Here is a 21,884-nt window from a genome sequence, read left to right on the forward strand (position 1 = left end):
TGTTGAACCTACTCATGTCCAATCATACTCGGTCGAATGTGAGTCCAACCTATGACACTATAAATAAACATGATAACCGGAAATCAGGGCCAGTCTGACAGACTTCCTGCGGGAGCTCTGTTCCACTGAGCCCAGCGCTGATATGCTTTGATGTGTTACTACCAATAAACACTTCATTTTCACTTGAATTACTTCGGTCCGTTCTTGAGCCTCCTACTAAAAGAACCGAATCTAATAAATGGTGCCGTGACACGAGGTTGGAAGGTTAAAGGACCACCGTGTCGTGAGACCGACCCCGTCCGAGGGAGGGCGCCTCGAGGTGATAGGAGAGACGACTTCATTCAGACAATCAGGCGCCAAGATTAAGGTGAGCAGAACACCACTTAATGACTAAATGTGAAATTTCTGCATATTGGGTAAACTAAATGAAGTTGTCTGAATTGAGTTGTCCTCTGGTCATGGTAAATCCAAGTGTTAATGTACTGTCTGATGTTTGGATTGAATGGTAACACGTCCAGTGTTTAAACACATACTTTCACACAGGGAAAGTGAATAAGTGTCCTGACAAGTGAATTCGAACAAAGTGACAAGATAAATTCATTTTATAAATGAATATCCCAATAGGGGAACTTGTCTTCAAAATTATTTTCCGTGCACTAATAGCTAAGTGTGGCCGAAGTAGTTTATAAAATCCCAAAATATGTGGGTAAACTAAATAAATAAAATTAGTGGTCTAATTCCGACACGGAAAGATTCTCCTCTGACGAAAGTTAGGATGAGGGATTGAGTCTCCCGGAGTGCGAAGCGGTCTATAATCCCAAAACAGAGTCGGTCTGACAAGAATAAATTTATACTTGCATGGCACAGGGTCAGATTTTTTAATTTTCATGCAACTGTGGGGGGATTCGCCGTTCGAAGATATTTGACTGCGCCAGCAGATCTCGAGTGGGTTGTGTTCAATATTGGGGTTGGTATACATTAAAGGGGGGGAGAACAAGTGGCTGCGTGTGCTATACGGGTCGCTTTGTTTGGGGAAATCAGTATTTTTATGGTGTGACCCAAAGTTTTGGAACAAACAAATGCTTTGATAAGTGGGGTAACCCCGAGAGGTGGAGCGCACAGAACACAGCGTTCTGCATAGAAGTTACTTCACTACTTTCAGCATTTGGGCAATTACGTCTTCCATATAGGCTACTTTGAATAACACGTGTATAACTTTTGAATATGTCACAAAAATTGAATGAAAGATGGAAGAAATGATCCCGAGGAGAGAAGTAAAACGAGGGACAGATAAATTAGACTGGAGAAATGCAGAAAAAAGAGTGTGCGAGTTTGCTCCACTGAGGCTGAGTGTGTGTGTTCAAAATGTTTTCAAAACAAACGAGAGACTAAGAATCAAGCACATGCATGATACAGAAGGAAAAAGTTGATGTATGATATATTTGATCCCGAAGGTTGACAAAAGTTGATCATTTTGTTTTTCAGCATCAACGTACTAATAAGAGACCTATAAGGAAAAAATTAACAGATTTGGAGGCTTGACCTGAGGCCTGAAGTTACTAACTAAAAATCAGCTGTGCAGCAGCATTACAGGAATAATGAATAATAAATAATGAAAAGCCTCAAACGCTTTTTGAGCCATAATATTCTCAATTTAATTTTATAGTTGTTCTCTTTATCATAAATGCGCACACCCTAAGATTGTCTTTTCTCAACCCTGTTTATTCTCTCATTCAGCCCTGAGAGTGAGAACAATCCAAACAGACTCTGGGTGATCATTGGCCTGAGTTTAGAATGATATACTGCTTATAATAGAGGTTTAAGTTTGTATTAGAGCAAATAGGATTGATTCATCCATCCATTTTAAAATGCATATGATTAGGAAAGACACCAAAGTATGTAGATAAACTGAAAACAGCTTTATAATGAAAAAATCGCAGAGATGAGATAAGAAACAATAAATCCAGGAAGAACAGTTTTTGAGACATTCATACAAATTGTTGCAAAATAAGATTTAACAGCTCTCTTAAAGAGCTAAAGTCAAATACACAAGCAGAGTGTTTAGGAGATTTGCTCCTTTAATTAAAATATAATCTGAAAAAATGTTTTACAAAGTGAAACTTTATGATTCCACCTGAAACAGGACTGAGAGCAGGCAGTCAGACCAAATGACATAAGTTAAAAGGAAAAAAAAACAGGATTTAGGATTTAATATTGCGGCCAGACGGTCAGATGTCAAACAATTTGATAACATATTAAAGTTGTTGAGGCTTGGCCTTTATTCTTATTAGGAGATATTAACTTGACTTTAAAATTTTAGCTGCTCGGAATTTCCTGCCTCTTGTCACCAATTCGGAGTCAATAGTTATCACCAATATTTAGATTCAAACTAAACCATTTGACTATTTAACTAAATCATTTAACTACTTAACTGCAACAGATTTATGAAACAATTAATATGCTAACTTAATAAAGCAGCAAAGTGCTTCATAGAAGTTTGGATAGATTAGGGCATTGGGAGAATAGCAACAGGACAGCAGCAGCAAAGACTGAGCCATAACAAGACAAGTCAAGGTTTGTTTTTATGGCGCATTTAAAAACAGTGAGCAGAGTGCGACTTGGTTAGCCAAAATAACGATCTATGCAGACACAGACTTAATTTGGCTGAAGCTATCCCTATTATGCATTATATTATGCATTATTTAACCTACTATTTTATATGATATATAATATATGACCTATATATGAATGTTTTCAGGTTGTCCCACATGAGGCCTGGACGGGGAGAAAATACCCTGTCCATAGCTTTTTTGGGACACTATGAGGACTTGTGTTAATGTGGGGAAAAAGGTTCGGTTGCCAAGCGACAGCCATGGTGAGTGGGGGCTGAGGAGTTCCCAAAGGGGGAGTTCCCAAAGGGGGCACTAACGGCTTGGGGGACAAGGGCTACCTGAGGGGGGAGGAGAAGGACGCCAGTAGGTGGCGTGATGGAAATTCAAACTGTGCTGAGTCATTGCCTGTGGTTGAAAGAAAAAGGATATGAATGGGATGAATGAAATGTTCTGTAATTAGTTGTTTTGGGTCATCGGAAGACGTTCCATTAGAGATGACCAGAAAGTTTTAATCTACTACACTAAATCGATTAATCAATCAGACGTTATTTATATAGCAGTTTATATAGCACTTCTCAACCCAAGAAAATATAGAACAAAGACCTTTCAGATCAAACGAAGCAGTGAAACCCAAGGCCACATACAGACACATGCACACTCACATATAAAGCCACGCACACACACACGCCACACATACTGGAAACAGGGACCACAATGTGATCCTCAAAGAAAAGTAAAAAATGAATTAGGATAAATAAAGAAATAAAATTAAACTAGGCTTTTAATATCTGTATGGAAACATGTTATGGTATCATGTTGTGGTTAGGAACAGCTCTGATGTCACACCATTGGTACCACATGAGGTGTTTCTGATTCAATTAGAACCGGAAAAAACTTAATGCTGATCCTGAACTATCTGTGTACGCCTCAGCATCAAAAAAAAAAAAACACAGCCACTTTATTAAACCAATTAAACAACATTATTACTAACTAACAAGTAAGAATAAAGCAGGTTATGCTGAACGATCTGACCTGAATTCAGAAAGGACTGACAATGGGTATCCTAAACAACTTAATCAGTTAGTCATTGGAAAAATGTCTGCTTTCTTGATGCTGTGCTGATACCAAGATGAGATCTAACTACAAATATTTCTGTCCAGCAGCAAACAACAACACAGGAGGAGAAGCTGCAGTGGAGCAGTTCGGCAATTAATTAACAATTAATCATGGTTTACTAAAACTTCTCAAATTTTCCCAAAAATTCTGTGTGTGTTTGTGTCTTCTTTTGCATTAAGACTTCCCGGACCTGGAAGAGGAAGACATGGATCAAACTCATAATATGAAAACCACTGTTTGTTTACTTAGGCCTAAATGAAGACATGAGGGTTGCTTGGGCAAACCCAGAAATGCGATATATGTTTGTCATCTGTTGTCATCTGTTGTCCTAACCTGTGATGTCTGGTGTTGAGTGTTGTTTGTTTTTTGTTTGTGTGTTGTTATGATCCCAAAACTGAATGATGATTTTTCCACAGCAGAATTATCCTAAAAACAAGGATTATACCAGCTGTGCTGATGTTGATGTTGATTGTGATGATGTGTTCCCTAAATAATTTGAATTTTTCACAGCAAAATAAGGAGATGGCACTGGATTTCTCATTGAGGCTGCACAGCAGGTTGATGACTATTCTGGTTCCTTAAAGCAAGGGTTATACCAACTGACCAGTTGTTTTGTTTTGGGTTCTGTTTATTTTGTTATTTCTTTGATTTTCTTTTGTTTTGTTTATTTTGACTTTGGTTTTGTTTGGGGTCCATCTGAAAAATAAATAAATAAAGAATGAATTGGGCATTGAAATTGAACATATCAAAGAGAGATACCCTAGTATAGAAATACAGTGCAAATGACATTTTGCACTACTGCGCTGCGAGATTTGCTAATATTATTCCACAGATTCAGAACCACTACAGGACGTACAGCCGGAGGACTCATAAGCTTGAGTTCTGGGAGGCCTTTCCCATCATGCCAAGATGATGGTGGAGAACTACACAACGAAATTGTCACAAAAGAAAATTAGTTAGGGAGGGGATGCTGAATATCCCTCAAGGAAGCGATGTACTGGTGACCTCTCCTTCCAAGATTAGTTCCGGATCAGAATGCTGAACAGACGTTCAGCCAAGAGGAGAACCGAGCACCGACAGGATTGGACCACAAGAGACCACACGACTCGTCATGTGGTCATCTAAGAAAGATATATCATTTAAAAGAAAAGTTAATCATAATTGTTCAAGAGGCTAATATACTCATATAGTCGAGCCTTGGTTAAATTTATATTTGTTGTGTTTCACTTTTTAAAGTGTTTAGCTAATTCCTCTTAAAGGCTGATAATGAATCATTTTTAGAATGTCCATTGCCAGTGGGGTGACTCGGGTGTTTGGAGCGGGACCTTAGACTTTGAACGGTAATGGTCGGTCGCCAAGTGCAACTAGGGGCCATAGGTGAATTTTTCCCGGTTAAGCCATCGGGTTTCGCTCCTATTCGCTGCAAACGGTGGACGAACCTGCTGGTAATGTTAATTGCCTTATGCAATGTTTGAGTGTCAGTAGAATAGAAATGATGTGAAATTTTTTGATTAATCAGTGTTGTGTTGTTATGGTACTTATGAGGGAGCGAGGCCTTGCTAGCCACATAAGGTTTTAGGCCATAATGAACAAAGAGTACACACAGACGATGGGTTCGAGGCCACATACACACAATACATATAGCAAATTATCATTTTCTACATATAATCTATTAAGAAATGTGCTCATTTGCGGAGTTATTATCAGTTGAGTGGGGAAGGTTTTAAACTTACTAGAAAAGAGTCTCTGTTTCTAGAATCTTGATTAATACTCCTGATATAGAAGGTTTTGCTAAAGCATCAGAATTATTTTCTAAATGTGCTCATTTGCAAAGTTATAATCAGTGACTTATGAAGGTCTTAACCCTCTCGGAAAGAGGTTCTGTTCCGAGTAAAATGATGGAATAGTCCGGATTTGAAGGTGTAGCTTAAGCATTAGAATTATGTTTACTATTTCCATGCCTGTGCAACGAAGACTTGCTTGCTGCTTTAATTGCAATGATGAACAGCTTTCATATAAGCTTACATAATAACACATGAAGTCACATCAAAAGGGGGATGACAGACGTCTCCTAACTGGTTGTGCTACATCTCAAAAGGTAAGTGGCTCTTGCAGTTTGGGGGGTGGCTGCTAAAGTCTGGCTACTGCTAATACAGATGTGACACAATACAGAATATTACATTCCTACCTCAGTTATTTAACTGAATTAGTTGAAATGATAAAATCACTTCAAAAGGGGGATTGTTAAAATTGGCTTTGTTCTTAGACATTATGAATGAAATAAGTCTCAGTACTTTTCCATATGACCTAAAGTGATCCAGGAGTAGAAAGACAAAACAATTAGGAAAGCCTGGGAAAGCAAGGGCAGATTCACACACACACACATTGTTTTGGGCTGATCCAGAGAATATGACGAAGCATGTTGAACCTACTCATGTCCAATCATACTCGGTCGAATGTGAGTCCAACCTATGACACTATAAATAAACATGATAACCGGAAATCATGGCCAGTCTGACAGACTTCCTGCGGGAGCTCTGTTCCACTGAGCCCAGCGCTGATATGCTTTGATGTGTGACTACCAATAAACACTTCATTTTCACTTGAATTACTTCGGTCCGTTCTTGAGCCTCCTACTAAAAGAACCGAATCTAATAATAACCCTTGTTTTTAGGACAATACGAGAATTCTCACCAAGTTGCTGTCCAGCATTCATGAGAAATTCTGTATTATCAACTTATTCTGTTGTGGAAAAAATTCAAATCATTTAGAGAACACATCAACACAGAGACACAAGACAACACAACACAACACAGAACAAAAGAAAGAAGAAAACAAAAGAAGACAAAAACACACACAGAATTTTTGGGAAAATTTGAGAAGTTTTAGTAAACCATGATTAATTGTTAATTAATTTTTCATTAATTGCCGAACTGCTCCACTGCAGTTTCTCCTCCTGTGTTGTTCTTTGCTGCAGGACAGAAATGTTTGTGGTTAGATCTCATTTTGGGAGCAGCACAGCATCAAGAAAGCAGCCATTTCTTCCCAATGACTAACTGATTAACCTGTTTAGGATAAATATTGTCTGTCCTCTCTTAATTCAGGTCAGAGCGTTAAAAATAAAATTTCAGCATAATCTGCTTAATTCTCACTTGTTAGTTAGTAATAATGTTGTTTAATTCTTCCCAGTGGCTGTGTTTCGGGATGCTGAGCCGTCCACAGACAGTTCAGGATCAGCATTAAGTTTTTTTTTTTTTCCGGTTCAAATTGAATTAGAAACCCCTCATGTGTTACCAACAGTATGACACCAGAGCTGTTTCTAACATCACATGATACCATAACATGTTTCCATACAGATATTAAAAACATAGGTTCATTTTATTTCTTTATTCATCCTAATTCATATCCTTTTTCTTTCAACCACATGTTATGACTGAGCACAGATTGAATTGAACCATACCATCTTGTTTCTCATTAAATTGCAATTGAAGTGGGTTGTTGCCATTTTCCAGAGATCCTTTAGCCACCTGGGGGGTATTCCTAGAAGCTGGCTTAGCGGAAAGCCTGGCTTATTTCGCTACTTCTGGCTAAATTTAGCGAGAGTTCCGTTCCATAAAGGTGGCTTATTTGAACGCCCGCTGAGTAACCATGGTAATTTATGCTGCTGAACTAGCCTGGTCCCAGGCAGACTAAAGTTGAAGCTTAGCTTAGCTGCAACTCAAAAAATGTCCGACCGGCTGGAACAGACTCCCGAAAGAAATGTTCACCTAGAATTCTGCGCTCCCGCAACTCATGTCTTGTCTAAAAAACGAAACAAAAACTGTGGTTATCACATCACCACTTTCACTGTCTCGAAAAATCAATCAGTCAGTGCCAGTGCAACTAAAGAAACGCAACTATACACACGTATTGAACATGAAATTAAATGAGAGAGAACATGGTATTCATTAAAACTAATCAATACCTAACAAATATCCGATCTACACCCACGTAGGACCAGACTCAGAAAAATGGGGGACAGGTAATAATGTTAATGATACAAATTATTGAAAGCTCCTTTCAAAACAGTCAAGGACTGTACAAACAAGATATTAGATAAAACGCAGGAATTAAAAAATCTTACCATATTAAAAATACACAGAACGGAGCAATAAATGGAGGTAAGCAAAGTTAAACGGATGGGTTTTGAGTTAAGACTTGAACAGAGGGAGAGTGTCAGTATTGCGAATGTCGGAGGGCGGACCTCTGTCCTTTCAGGCTGCTGCTCCACATTTACAGTAGCCGATAATGTAAAACAACCTACTGAATTAAGTATTTGCATTAAGTTCATCATCTCCCTCAGGCATCCCCAATGTTATCGGTGCACTACACTGTACCCATGTACGCATCCAAGGCAAGGCAATTTGTAGAGCATAATTCATACACAAGGCAATTCAAAGTGCTTTACAGCTACATAAAATCACAAGGCGGCAATAAAATCATTCCAAAAAACAAAAAAATCATTAATTCATTCATTTAAAAGTGAAGAGTGCAGATGAAATACTTTCAGGTGTCATATGCACATCTAAATAGAACTTTCAGTCTGGATTTAAACATTGTCACATTGTCCAGGCCCCTGCTGGACCCGCGGAGGCTGACTATGTACACCGAACATTTTTCCATATGCTAAATGTCCAGGTACACTTGGGGATAATTGTCCATAGACTCTGAACTGGATTTCTCATTTTGAAAAACACCACATCAACCCCTTTGAGTAATGCTGAGCAATGTTACATTTATGCCCTGTGAAACCTCATCATTGACTCCTATCCTCCGAGCATACAGATGATCTGTGATGGAGGTCATTTCATTTCCAACATTGAGGCTAAATGGCCGGGATCAGTTCATGATTCTAGGATCTTCCGAGCATCCTGGCACAGAGGTTTGCACAAGGTGCAAGAATTTTACTTACCTGAAGGAGTGTACTTTTGAAGTAAGGTGTAGCATAGGCAGAATTTTGGTAATGTAATGAGAGGTCAGGTGTAGAGGTCATCTTAAGGAATTTAAAGTGCTCGTCATACTTTATTATAGATAGCCATATAAGGCACATATTGCATCAAATTGCCAAGTCTTAACACATGTATATCCATCCAACATTTCTCTTATTCTGCAGGAGAGTTCAATGGTGTCCTGCTTGGGGACAGAGGCTATGCATGCTGGCCGTACGTCCTCACACCATAGCCTGATCCAGGAACAAGGGCATGCACATGCACATGCTAAAACAAGGGCACGGATAGAAATGACCTTTGGCCAAATTAAATACATTGCTTCCATTGCTTAAAGTTCTCAAGGACCATGGCTGACTTCTGACAGAGCCATCTTAAATTAATAGTATACTTCATATTTTATACATTTTGTCTTGTGGACAACTTTTCAGGCTCAAGTCTTTTCTTCGTTGAGATCTAGTGCCTTAAAGGACTCGGTTTCTCCTGACACAGTGAGGGACCTATACAGGGACACATATTTCTTTTGATCCTTATTGTTGTGACCTTTGAGTTAGAACTTCTTTTCATCATTTAGCATTGACACAGTAGCAGTTTAAGTCAGAGCAAGTGTAAGAAGGCTAAATGGACAGATATGATTTATAACTTTCCACACGTTAGGTCATGGCACCCCACTGGAATGATTTCTGGGCCCGCCGACAGTATCGTCAAAAATTCCTTTAAATAGTCAGGATGGCCGAGTGGTCTAAGGGGCTGCGTTCAGGTCGCAGTCTCCCCTGGAGGCGTGGGTTCAAATCCCTCTTCAGACATTGCAGAGTTCTGCTAGAGAACCATTTTCTCTGGAAAGGCAACCCAAGTTTACTCCTTGCTTAGCAATACCATGTCGTATTGCTATTCTGCCACTGCATCATCTAGTTTAAAGATTATTGTGGCCGCTTTACCTCCGAAGAGTTCTTGCTTCCAAATGCTATGCCTACTATTTGTTTGCCTCAGGAGCCCTGTTAAACAACAGCCAAGACACTTGTTGCATGAGAATCTTCTGACCACAGCTCAACTAGCTGTGTTGTCACAACCTTCTACAGTGCTTTGGGCAGGACAGAATCATTAGCAAAAGGAACATTGTTGATTATAAGGTCTTGGTTTGCACTTAACACCATAGTAAACGGTAAAGGGCTTTTGACCGAAGCAACCTGGCCTCATGTTAGGCTATTTGAAGGGGGCTATTGACATTTAACCGAAAATGGGTGAGAGTATCAAAACAATCATCACTTGGTGGCAGGCAGCTGATAAAAGATCTAGCCCTCTCCTTCGGGGAATCGAACACCGATCTTCCGCATGACAGGCGGAGATACAGTCCATTATACTAACGAGGAATTTCTATGTGACTGACACAGTCGTCAGATGAAAAGACAACTATCGCCAAGGAGTGAAAAACAGATTTAGGTGTCCTGTTTCAAGGTGCAGGAAAATTGCTGTCACAGTCCCATCACTCAGAAGGAGAGTCTTCCATGAAGCTGCATGCCTCGTCAATATTCCCCTTCAACACGTAGACAACGCAGACCCACATATTCGCTGGAATGATGCCTGGGCCCGCCGACAGTGTCGTCAAATATTCCTTTTAGTAGCCAGGATGGCCGAGCGGTCTAAGGGGCTTAGTTCAGGTCGCAGTCTCCCCTGGAGGCGTGGGTTCAAATCCCACTTCTGACAATGCAGAGTTCTGCTAGAGGACCATTTTCTCTGGCAAGGCAACTCAAGTTTACTCCTTGCTTAGCAATACCATGTCGTATTGCTATTCTGCCACTGAATCATCTAGTTTAAAAATTATTGTGGCCGCTTTACCTCCGAAGAGTTCTTGCTTCCAAATGCTATGCCTACTATTTGTTTGCCTCAGGAGCCCTGTTAAACAACAGCCAAGACACTTGTTGCATGAGAATCTTCTGACCACAGCTCAACAAGCTGTGTTGTCACAACCTTCTACAGTGCTTTGGGCAGGACAGAATCATTAGCAAAAGGAACATTGTTGATTATAAGGTCTTTGTTTGCACTAAACACCATAGTAAACGGGAAAGGGCTTTTGACCAAGCAACCTGGCCTCATGTTAGGCTATTTGAAGGGGGCTATTGACATTTAGGCCGAAGATGGGTGAGAGTATCAAAGCAATCATCACTTGGTAGCAGGCAGCTGATGAAAGACCAAGCTCTCCCCGTCGGGGAATCGAACCCCGATCTTCCGCGTGACAGGCGGCGATACTGTCCATTATACTAACAAGGAACTTCGGTGTGACTGACACAGTCGTCAGATGAGAAGACAACTATCGCCAAGTAGTGAAATAAGATTTTCGTGTCCCGTTTCAAGGTGCAGGAAAATTGCTATCACAGTCCCATCACTCAGAAGGAGAGTCTTCCATGAAGCTGCATGCCTCGTCAATATTCCCCTTCAACACGAAGACAACGCAGACCCACATATTCGCTGGAATGATGCCTGGGCCCGCCGACAGTGTCCTCAAATATTCCTTTTAGTAGTCAGGATGGCCGAGCGGTCTAAGGTGCTGCGTTAAGGTCGCAGCCTCCCCTAGAGGCGTAGCTTCAAATCCCACTTCCGACATTGCAGATATCTCCTAGAGGACCATTTTCTCTGGCAAGGCAACTCAAGTTTACTCCTTGCTTAGCAATACCATGTCGTATTGCTATTCTGCCACTGCATCATCTAGTTTAAAGATTATTGTGGCCGCTTTACCTCCGAAGAGTTCTTGCTTCCAAATGCTATGCCTACTTTTTGTTTGCCTCAGGAGCCCTGTTAAACAACAGCCAAGACACTTGTTGCATGAGAATCATCTGACCACAGCTCAACAAGCTGTGTTGTCACAACCTTCTACAGTGCTTTGGGCAGGACAGAATCATTAGCATAAGGAATATTGTTGATTTTAAGGTCTTGGTTTGCACTTAACACCATAGTAAACGGGAAAGGGCTTTTGACCGAAGAAACCTGGCCTTATGTTAGGCTATTTGAAGGCGGCTATTGACATTTAGGCCGAAGATGGGTGAGAGTATCAAAGCAATCATCACTTGGTGGCAGGCAGCTGATAAAAGACCAAGCTCTCCCCGTCGGGGAATCGAACCCCGATCTTCCGCGTGACAGGCGGAGATACTGTCTATTATACTAACAAGGAATTTCTGTGTGACTGACACAGTCGTCAGATGAAAAGACAACTATCGCCAAGTAGTGAAATAAGATTTTCGTGTCCCGTTTCAAGGTGCAGGAAAATTGCTATCACAGTCCCATCACTCAGAAGGAGAGTCTTTCATGAAGCTTCATGCTTTGTCAATATTCCCCTTCAACACGAACACAACGCAGACCCACATATTCGCTGGAATGATGCCTGGGCCCGATGACAGTATCGTCAAATATTCCTTTTAGTAGTCAGGATGGCCGAGCGGTCTAAGGCGCTGCGTTAAAGGCCTACAGAAAGCTGACACTACACTCAATACATAATCATAATACATACACAGAGGAACAATAATGATCCTTGGACCCTACACCAAAACATTTCATAAACCCAGAAATTTGCCGCTTGGAAATCCTTCCTGGAATTCCAGATTGGGGGCGGGGCTTCCGTGTGACGTCACAGGTATCATGGGTTTTCTTGGCTGCCGCCATTGTAGTATGCTTGTTGAGTTGTGAAGGCTAGTGGTGCAACGGATCATCATTGATCCGTGATCCGTTCGGATCAATTGTTTCAGTTCGGCACACATATGATCCTCGGATTGATTTGTGAAAAAAAATTTGTGGGCTTGTTCAGTCCTCACACAGCCGTTACCATTCCGCTAGTTCCAGGGACAGAGCTACTTTCCATGCTCTGGGTAAAAGTCTGCAACAGTTCCCTCCTCAATAAGCAAACAGTCCTATGGCTCGTTTGTGATTTATTGTCCAACAGCGTACAACATGTAGAACAGTGGGCATGGAAAATAAAAGTAGGCTAGACTTCGGTGACTACTGTAACGATAACTGCTGCCTCTAGTCCTTTTTCCATATACTCGCGCTGCCACACAAACCTGTCGCCTAGGTTACCACACAGACATAACACGTAGCTGACATAGCGATAGCTAACATAAAGAAAACCCCTAACCTGCAACACAGCGTGGTCATGGCGAGCGGAAGAACAGAGGAGCTTGAACGCCCCACGTCATTTAAATCCCCTGTTTGGGAGCATTTTGGCTTCCCCGTCAAATTTAATGAAGAAGGAAAGAGGTTGGTGGATAAAACCTTGACGGTGTGTAGGCACTGTGGTACAAGAAAGCCACACAACAGTGGAAACACATCGAGCATGGCCACGTATTTGCAGCGATATCACCCCGGTGTTTCACTGACAGGAGTGAAACCGAAAGCGGCTCAACAACCGGTCATCACCGCGTTAAGCAGCCCCCTTCCTTCACAATCCGACCGGGCTAAAGCGATCACAAACGCTAGAGACTGGTAAGTCTGACAAGAAGCTATTAAAATTGTGACCCAGCATTCCAGTCTGCACTCACTGACTCCGGCACTGTGTAAAAAGTGTGTTGACAGGCTGTCAGTGTCAGTTAGCTTCAGTTGTCAGTGCAGTGCTTATCCCTCTCGACAAAATTATTTATGCCTCATCAACATCGTCCAGACTCATGGCCTAGACCAAACACAGTGTATGCTCACCAATCGGCATTCTGAAGACGACCAAAATCACCATCATCGTCCCCACTGCTCTCGGACTCGGACTCCGACCCACTGTCACTGGCAATGGCTGGCTCGAACCTGTATGGTTCTAGCCCCAATCCCTCCTCGGTTTCTACTTCAGGCTCTTCATTGTCTTCAACAATATTTGGATCGAAATTTGCCGTGAAGAAGCTGTCCAGGTCTGGCAAACTGCTGGCTTCGCTACTAGAACTACTAGTATCAGACATGTTGATTGTTGGGGGTTGTTCCAGCAGCTGGCACTCGTGACGTCACGCACCTGTCGTCTGCTACTTCCGGTTTGCCAAATGGCGGGCTATTCGAGTCAAATGTGGTGATAGTTTATTGGGCCTAATCAGGACTATCCAGGGGCCTAAAATTATTTTAAAATCACAAAAAAAATCCATGGTATATAAGGAATCGATCTGCTATTTCAGTTTTGTGCAAAAAATCACCTTTCTGTAGGCCTTTAACAAGTGCATCGAAGTCAGGTTGAATGTTTGAGGTGGAGATGCGAAGCACAGCTGACAGATGGTCGTCAGTGAGAGATGATCTATACCTGGACTTCGTAAACTTCATCATTGAAAATGTTTGTTCACATATGTAGGTAGAGCCAAAGAGAACCAACATCTTCTGAGCATGTCTCTTCATGTTTGGAAAGTTCTCCTCCTTGAGAGAAGAGTAGAAATCCAGCAGACATCCTGATTCAAAGTGCTCTGCCAGTACTGCATCAGACTGCAGGTCAATGAGTTCCAGCTGAACATCACTGGGTGCATTATCCACACTGCAGGTAAAGGGAGAGGAAATCATGTGCATTTCATCCTCGATTGTTCTGAGATCTTCAAATCTCCTTAAAAACTCACAATGCAATGCTCCTAACATGGATGAGTACCTGTGGAGGTGATCAGCTGATGGTGTGACTTCTTTCAGGGTTTGCATGTGAGTGAGATTGTTGCTCTCCAGTTGGCTTGAAAGAAACAGCATCTTTCTCATGAAAGCCTTCACCAGGGTGTGCATTTCATGAACAAAAAGGCCCCTGCCTTGCAGTTTGGTGTTCAGTTCATTCATCAGTGCAGTCACATCAACAGCAAATGCAAAATCCGCCATACAGTTTTAATCTGAGAGCTCTGGGATGTCTTTGCCTTTCATCTGACAAAACTCTCGAATCTCTGTTTTCAGGTCCCAAACTCTTTTTAGCACTTTGCCCAGGCTGAGCCATCTGACAGCTGTGTGGTAGCCGATGTCACTATGCTCAGACTCATGGTCCTCCAAAAGTGCGACAAACTGTCTGTGATTCAATGCCCGTGCCCTGATGAAGTTTACTATTTTAGTAACAACATCAATAACATGGTTCATTTTTAGCAGTGACTTGCACAACACATGTTGGTGTATAATACAATGCAAAAATACCAATTTCTGATCTGTGTCGATTTCAGTCACTTTATCTTGCATACGTTTTAAAAGTCCCATATTTTTCCCTGTAAGATTTGGACAACCGTCCGTTGTGACACCTGCCAGTCTGTCCCATTTCAGTCCCAGTGTGTCCATGCACGCATTTACCTCCGTGAAGAGATCGCTCCCTAGAGTCGTCCCTTTCATCGACCGCATTGCTGCCAGCTCCTCCGTAATCTTGAAGTCCGGCGTTATCCCGCGGACAAATACGAGTAACTGGGCTGTGTCACGGACATCACAGCTTTCGTCCAAAGCCAAGGAGAAAAAGTCAAAACTTGCCACTTCACGTTGCAGCTGAAGCTCCAGATTCCCCGATATGTCCTCGACCCTTCTCGTCATGGTTCGCCTGGAGAGCGGGACTTTCTCAAATGCTTCTTTTTGTTCAGGGCATATTAGTGCTGCAGAGTCCACCAAGCACTCTTTGATAAACTCCTCCTCCGAGAATGGCTTACTGTTTTTAGTGATTTTGTGGGATATCACAAAGCTGGTCTTGGTTGCTGCATCCCTGGATGTGTGAAGCTTGGTAAAAAAGCCTTGCTGCTTTTGCAGTTTAGCTAGCAAAGCTTCCGATGTCCTCGCCCTTTCAGCATCAGTCACGTTCTTGAATTTCTCCGCGTGTTTCGTCTCCTAATGCTGACTCAAATTGTAGTCCTTAAACACGGCGATCTGCTCCCTGCAAACTAAACACACGGCTTTACCTCTGACTTCAGTAAATAAATACTTAGCAGTCCAATTTTTGTTGAAAACCCTGCATTCGGCATCTACCTTTCTTTTTTTAGCATGAGCAGACATTTCTGAGGGCTAAAGTCGTCTTGTGACTTGCTAGTGACAACGATCCAATCATGTGCATGTCTCGATATACGTTTTACATCATCATGTACGTGAATAAAAAACAACTTCAAAATAAAAATAAAATGCAGCTTCAGTCCATGCATCAGGTAAAATAAGAAAATATGTTTATTTTGTAATTTCCAATTAACCTTACACGGGCCGGTCAGAGTCAACCAAAGGGCCGTATGCGGCCCGGGGGCCGTACAATGCCCAGGTCTGCACTAGACCATCAGGGACCCGAAAGCAGTGCACACGGTACAGGTTGCAACACTGTGGTAAACTCTTCCTAACTGGCAAATTAATTGGCATAGTGCATTGTACTGAAGTTGTGAACATTTTAGCCTTAGATGAAAGCAATTCTGCGCATCTGGAGAATGAATCCAAGCAAGCACAAGTTTCACGCTTTAGACTTCTCTCTTATTTCAGGGAGAAATAGAAAGATTCCTGAGTAAGAGTGAGTGTGCCATAGCCCTGCAAGAAAAACAGTTGATAGATGACTAAATAAATAAAACATTCCTGACCTACACCACGACAGTGAAAACACCAAATCCTAGCCAGCAGACCACCAGGGAGCCTTTGATTTTTGTGAACTATGGATGTTGCCTCTTGTGCCTCGTTGTCCATTTAGCAGCGGGCTATGTGTAGTCAAACGGACGAGGTATGTACAGACACCCTTTTAAAGAATGATCTTAGGTGAGCAATATAATGGCTCGGATCAGTGATGGAAAAGGGAAATCTGATTTGAAGGAATTGGACGAAAGCATTTAAAACTCCCAAATAGCTTTTTATGCCTGCTGAAATTGTTGGGGCATGTCACAGCAGTAGTCTTAAAGTGGAGAGCATACTACAGCCTCTTGCCAAGCAATTTACCTACGTAGCATTCTCGTTCCGTTGCGTCAGCTTCCTGAAATCTTTTTCAGTACCCTGTGAAACAAGAGTTGTACACAGGGTAGTTTTTCCATTTACTGGCTTGTTTTATCTTGCAATGTCATTCCCCTACCTGTGTTATCTGTGGATATAAATGCAATGTCAGGAATATAGGGTAGTTACCCTCAATGTAAAGGGCTTACACAATCCAATCAAGTGAGGCAAGGTTATTGCAAAGATGAAGAGAGAGAAACTGCATGTAATATTCTGGCAGGAGACCCATCTCGACAGAATGAAAAGTTAAAAAAAATATGGTTTTAGAACTACATTCTACTCATGTTATAAGAAAGGGAGAAAAAGAGGGGTAGCAATAATGATTCGTAATAGAGTGAATTTCCAAGTGGTTTCTGAAATCTAGGGGTTCCTTAAACAGAAAGAGGTCACACTAGTTAATGTGTATGTACCACCTTGCAAGGATAATTCCTTTATTAGAGAAATTTTTGGTTTGATTGCTTCCGAAGCCACTGGGGTTTTAATATGTGGAGGAGACTGGAATATGCAGCTACAATGTAAGCTAGACTCCTCTAACACATTAAAGATATCTGCTCCCACACCAGAGTAACTGTGTCCTGCTGACACATGTTGACAGAGCTCGGGATGATTGATGTATGGAGGGAGCTCCACCCAACAGAAAGACGGTATACATTTTATTCAGCAAGTCATAGAGTGCACTCAAGAATTGACTATTTCTTTACATATAACTCTGACAGACACAGACTTAAAGAGTGCAGTATAGGGATTTGAGATGTCATTCACCTAGCCTGATTAACATAGACTATCAAATCTCTTCGAGATTCTGGTATGACCAAGACCATAACGAATACGATTCGAAATGGCCTGGTCAACCCGGCTCCCTCGGGTTGCTACTGGTTGTGGCCAGAAAAGGCTGTGCCTAAGCTTAAGCCAATCACACCACTCTTTCCTCTGACGTATGATTTAGCTACCAGCGGGGCTAACTGGTAGATTAAACTCTTACCAAAGCCAATAGGGAGCAAGGCGAAAACGTCTTTCCTGTCAAGAAATGATTCAAGGGCTGTTCTTTGCTCGATTTTTAACGAGAATCTCCCGTCGAACACTTTCATTACAGCATCTACAGCAGTGTCAAAAGCTTGACGCTGCTCCATGTTGATATTGAATGAAGCGCTTCCGTGTACAATCCATGGGTTGAGTGGCAGTTCAACCACGTCACTACCTTGAACACGCCTCTACCCTGGGCCGTTGGCGCTGCTCAAAGTTGATTGCTTCCCGACAAAGTGGATGGAGTTCCCATTTTTTCGGGAACTCAAATCCACCTGAATGAGCAGTTTGCCTGAGTAAGTGTAGCAGAGCCAAAGGTGTTGCGTCACTGCGAGGGCGGAGCCTGGGTATCATTCACCTGTTTATCTGACCCTACACATAGACAATAAAAAGAAAAACACGTCTTGGCGACTTAATACAAGTATCTTAAATGATAACCAGTGTTGGGGTAGTTACTCAAAAAAGCCTCTGTTGGCTTCCTGCTGATGGAAGGACCAGCGGATGACAAAGAAACAACAACTCTGACACCAACGGAGGACAAAGTGGAACACCTGAGCTACCGCAGGTAATGTATTGTGCAAAACAGGTGAGTGCATGATTCCGTCTAACTAATGAATGAAATCTACAGAAATGAACGTGTGCTAGCTCACACATGTTGAGTACTTGTGCAGTTTTTCCTTCCTTTTCCTGCTGTGTTTTACCGAGGTGATCAGGGATGAGATGAGACTCGAGCGCAGGTCCGAAGGAGAAAGACTGTGGACCCGACATTGCCGTTATGCACCCAGGGTTTCCGTGACGACGAGGAGCTCCCAGCCGGATGAGAGAAGCTGATCTAAAAAAAAAAGAAATAAAGGAGGACTTGGGGTAGGTCCTTTTTAGTGTCAAAGAATGTGATTAGTTAAAAGGCACATTAAATACTGCATTTAGATGATATTAGCTGATATTATAGAGAAAAGTAAGGAAACAAGCTGCTATTTTAAAAAGAAAAGATGACAAAATTGTCACAAAGTTATGCTTAAGCTTAAATCAGGACTTTCTTTCTGTCTTCCTTGTAGCACCTCACAGTGGACATGGACCATTCCCAGGAAGCTCCAGCAGCACAGCCGTCCCCTGAACACACTCCAGCACCAAATCTGCTCCCAGACACCGGACTGTTGATCGGCCCCAGCTGAAACGATGAAAAGCATCCCACACCGAGCCGTACAGATGAAGCCGTCTCCGTGTGTGAAGCTCCTCACAGACACACAGAGAAGATCTGCTCACCTACACCTGCAGAAATAACACAGTCCAGACAAGACGCAGACAATTGGGACTGAAAGACAACCAGTGGGACAGTGTTGTTCTTTAAAGACATTATTTGTAAATTATGTATTTAAAAAAAATGGTTTGCATTTACATTTTACATGCTGCTTTGGTGCTGGAATCAATAAAAATGAACAGATTTTACACTTACCCTCTCTTCTCTTAAATGAAACACCAAACAATAACTTTGCCTCAGAGAACGAGCATCTTCTGATGCAACACTCTTAAAAGCAGACCCTACAAAGCTTTCTGCAGTCTGTCAGACACATAAGGAATATTTTACTAATCCGAATTCTAAATGATCAGCTATAACATTTGATTTAGTCTTTCTTCTTTGACTAATAGCCTCATTCCACAGATATGACAGAACAAACATGGGAGGCAGTTTACAGTAGATATCATCCTGTTGGTAGAATGCCTTTAAAACTCAGAAGAAGCTTTTTTTCTACTCATTTCTACTAAAGTACATCAAATTAAATTGTATTATCCATGAGTCTGTAATTTAACAGGTTTTTCTTCAGGTTTCCTTAACAATGACATGACATCACAGCTCTTTCAGCTGCATCATGTGGAAATATTTCAGGTTTTTTTGCCAGAGGGCCGGCTCAGTCTAATGAATTTATCTGGAAACATGCATAGTACTGAGGAGGATGATGTTTAAAACTCCTTAAACCAGCCATATTCATTTCTGGATATTTGTTATAAAAATAATAATAATAAAGAAACATTTAAAAAAGAAAGTAAATAAATGTAAAAACTCTATTATAAAATGATGAAGCTCAAAGGGAAACATGAAACTGTACAAATGGAACACAGAGATTCTCCTGTATGGATGCTGCTTCATTCATCAAGTTTCCAAAAACTGAGCTGGGATTTTCTGCAGGAATGAAAACGATCCAAACACTTGTCAGTCTTTGCTGCTCGATGCGCTGTAGTGTTTGATGACATCAAAATGTCGTTTACTTCAACAAGCTGAAAGTCTGATAAACGTGAGAGTCTCTCGCCGGGTGCTGTGGCGCGCGCCTGTAATCCAAGCTACCGGGAGGCTGAGGCTGGTGGATCGCTTGAGCTCAGGAGCTCTGAGCTGCAGTGGGCTATGCCGATCGGGTGTCCGCACTAAGCTCGGTACTGATATAGTGCTCCTGGGGGGGCCCGGGACCACCAGGTCGTCTAAGGTGGGGAGAACCGGCCCAGGTCGGAAACGGAGCAGGTCAAAGCCCCCGTGCTGCTCAGTAGTGGGATCGCACCTGTGATTAGACGCTGCAGTGCAGCCTGAGTCATACAGAGGGACCCAGTCTTTTTACACTCTTTGTTCTAACCAACAAAACACTGGGACAACACACACGCTCCAACATCACCTCTTTACACGTTACAGCAGTTTCTCTATCTTCTCTTTTCCATTGAAAAGCACAGCTGTTTCTTGGACCTGCAGCGCCCCCACCTGGAGAAGACGAGCAACGACCATCAGCCACATCACTCACCGCTGCTTCACAGATACACTCTGCTCCATCACTCATTCAATCAACCTGCTGCTGTCAACTCAAAGACTGTCCTTTATCTAAATAAGGTACCAACTCTCTGTCAAAAGATTACATTTGACCCCTAACCATGATCATTTCCTAACCCTCGCTAAGAAGTCTGGATTTTTAAAGTCCCAACCCTGCGCTATTGGCTAAACCTAAACAGGAAGTGACAAAGTAAAAGCTTAAGATCTGTCATATTTAGGAGCACTTTCACATGTGACTGTGTGGGTTTTTCCTTTGATCAGCTATCACAGTCTTGAAAAGCAGGTGTCCTGCCCAACAACGGGGTCAGCCCCACGTCCTCATAAGATGAGGTTTTTTTTTTATCTTTCTTTGCTCAGAGGTGCTGTGATATTCAGGCTCAATAATTACTCTTAAACTATGATTCCGAGCTGCAGGACTTTCAGGTTAAGTTTGCAGTTCCGTGAGAGGATTCTTAGCTTTCTGGCCACAGCCCAGAGGAATTCCATGATCGCCATGGTTCCCTCCTCAGAAGCATCATCGCAGCATCATTTAAAAACAAACATAAACACCATCAGTCTACACAACTTTTTTTCTTCACTTTTCACTCCACCAGTTGTGGAAGATTCTAACTTCTGCTGAGGACTTGTTGCATCCCAACATGAAGAAAACACTCTCAGAAACCCAGAAAAGTGGAACAACATACTTCCAACAGGAAAAATATCAGGTTTGAGAAATGTCAAAGTCTGCACTCTTTTCTAAAGTTTCCACTGAGAAGATTTTGAAAAGGTTCATAGTCACTCATATTCAAATGACCAAAAACCTCTGAAATAAACACTTCCCACCTTCAGCTTAAAGGCAAAGTATGCTGAAGTCAGGTTTAAACTCATTTCAAAAGAAAAAACAGCATCCAAACATTAGCTCTTCTCAAATTGGACTAAGTGTAGAACAGGGTCTTTTTTTTAAATGAATCAATCTTTTTTATAGTTACACATAGAAATTGGTATGAAGAGTTGAACATTAAATCATGTATATTCATTTATACAGCTGATAAAACTATTCACAGGACAGAAGTCCTCAGCTTCCTGCTGGGACACATAGTCACATGTAAAGGTAAAATGTAATTTGTGGAAAAGCAATCACTGTAATGTTATCTTTTTCAATTTGGGATTAGAAAGGCATTCTTTCTTGTTTGAATTGAATTGAATCCTAACTCAAAGACTGTCCTTTATCCAAATAAGGTACCAACTCCCTGTCAAAAGATTACATTTGACCCCTAACCATGATCATTTCCTAACCCTCGCTAAGAAGTCTGGATTTTTAAAGTCCCAACCCTGCGTTATTGGCTAAACCTAAACAGGAAGTGACAAAGTTCCATCCTAATGTGTTGTGTTTACATGTGAACAAGACCACAAGTAAAATGGACATTTCTTGGATGTGCTTCTGTAAGTGATTATGGT

The 21,884-nt window shown here is 41.7% G+C and overlaps 1 pseudogene; it reads right to left on the reverse strand.

The window, feature by feature from the left end:
* Nucleotides 1–13,389: 13,389 nt before the first annotated feature.
* On the reverse strand, nucleotides 13,390–15,202 carry LOC142380542 (general transcription factor II-I repeat domain-containing protein 2B-like; annotated as a pseudogene).
* Between the last annotated feature and the right edge of the window lie 6,682 nt (nucleotides 15,203–21,884).

Source organism: Odontesthes bonariensis, chromosome 5 (assembly GCF_027942865.1).
Source record: "Odontesthes bonariensis isolate fOdoBon6 chromosome 5, fOdoBon6.hap1, whole genome shotgun sequence".
NCBI classification, from domain to species: Eukaryota; Metazoa; Chordata; class Actinopteri; order Atheriniformes; family Atherinopsidae; genus Odontesthes; species Odontesthes bonariensis.